General features: G+C 58.1%; 1 protein-coding gene across 4 annotated transcripts in view; it reads right to left on the bottom strand.

Annotated features, from left to right (window-relative positions):
• G3BP2 (G3BP stress granule assembly factor 2) overlaps window positions 1-618 on the bottom strand; it is a 36,798-nt gene extending 36,180 nt beyond the window's left edge. For 2 of the 4 annotated variants that reach the window (XM_006103508.3, XM_006103505.3), the window contains exon 1: window positions 347-618. The gene's annotated coding sequence lies outside the window, so the exon portion shown is untranslated. The remainder of the gene's footprint in view (window positions 1-346) is intronic. The other 2 variants (XM_023744806.1, XM_023744807.1) reach the window with 2 other exon arrangements.
• Between the last annotated feature and the right edge of the window lie 1,042 nt (window positions 619-1,660).

Raw genomic sequence — 1,660 nt, forward strand, 5'->3', positions numbered from 1 at the left:
GACTCCATCAGCGCGCTCCGGGAACGACTGCGTCCCCTGACGTCTTAGCCGCCGCATCCCTCCCCGCCCCGCTACACCTGTGCCCTCGGAGCCTCCGCCGCACCGCGCGGCCGGTCAGCGCCCTTTCCCACGCGGCCGCCCGGCCCCTCGCCTGGGAGCAAACGCTCGGCTTCCCTCCCGCAGACCCGGCGGCGTCGGCGGCCGGCGGGCGCAATCAAGGTCCCGGCCGCCAAACCCTCGGGCACGCGGGCTCCCGCTCCGGACGGTTGCCTCGAGCCGCCGCGCGCGCAGGGACAGTCCCCTTCCGACCACCGCACCGACCTCCCTCGCAAGGCCCCTCACACACCTCCAACCAACAGCGGCGGCGGGTACGTCGCGCGGGGGTCGGCAGGAGAGGCGCGGAGAGCCGGCGGCCGCGGATTCTTCTCGCTCGCCGTCCCCGCCCTCCAACAAACGTCAAACCTGGGGAGCCGGAGAGCCGCGAGCTCGTCCCCTCACCGCCAGCCCTTCCCCGGCGCCAGGCGCTGCGGCGAGCGACTAGGAACACGGACGTCCCGCCCCCTTTGCCGCCGCCCCCTCTTATTGTTTTACCCCTGCCGACAGGGCCGGGGAACCCCCCAGCACGGCCTCAGCCAATCACGCATCTCCTTCGCGAGCTGGACCCAACCTTCGCTCGCCCCTCTGCGGAGCACGCGCAGACCATCGCCGCGCTCACGTACTCCCGCGCCCGGAAAGCCGGGGAACCGGAACCGGCCTGAAGCCGGGACGAGTCCGCTGATTTGACGTCACAAGGAGGCTGCCTTTCTCCTGGCTGGAGGCTCCGGTCTCGCCGCCCTTCGAGATCGCGCCAGCACAGGGGCCGGTTCGCCTGCAGAGCTGCATCTTCTGCGCTGTTTTTGGAGACCGATATTTCTGCTCCCCTGTGATTACTGATGTTAAGAGGGAGGGAACTGAGTAATTTTCTTGTCGAGCGAGGTGTCTGCAGGTTGTCTGCCGCCCTAGATGAGCATAAAATGCAGCCAGTGGTTTCAGGTGCTTGCACCCTAAACTCACCTATATGTTTATGAACCCATCCTAGGAAGTGCAGGTTTTAAGCTCCACCGAGATCAAATTCACCCTAACAACTCAAAGCAATATATAAATACATATCTGGGGCCTCCTAGGTGCGGGGCCCTAGGATGTAGGGAGGGAAAAATGACACAGAGGGGAAAAGAATCTATTTCTTTGTGTACCCGTTTTGTATTTAGGTGTTGCTAAATACATACTAAGAATTTTACATACTAAGGAAGCTAAAAGGCTAAAATCCTAGGAGATATCAGGATTACAGTCCTGTCCTAGATCTAGACACAGACTTGGTCCCTGGGCATAGCTGGGAAAACACTAGATACTGACTCTCCTGACCTTGACTCATGGAAAAAGCCAAATCTCCTTACAGTCAAGGAAGCCACTTTGCACCTTAGTTCTGGCAATGTTTCTCAAAGAGTGTCAAGACAGCAGAGGCATTTTGGAAGGAAGGGCTGAAGTGAAATGAAAGGGCAATTAGGAAAGGAAAGAGAACACATTTATTTATTAAATGTCCATGTACCAAACACAATGTGGGCATATACATTGCATCAGTTTTCTTCACAATCCTCTAAGAACAATTTTACTATTTTTCTAC

Source organism: Myotis lucifugus, unplaced genomic scaffold, assembly GCF_000147115.1.
Source record: "Myotis lucifugus unplaced genomic scaffold, Myoluc2.0 scaffold_487, whole genome shotgun sequence".
NCBI classification, from domain to species: domain Eukaryota; kingdom Metazoa; phylum Chordata; class Mammalia; order Chiroptera; family Vespertilionidae; genus Myotis; species Myotis lucifugus.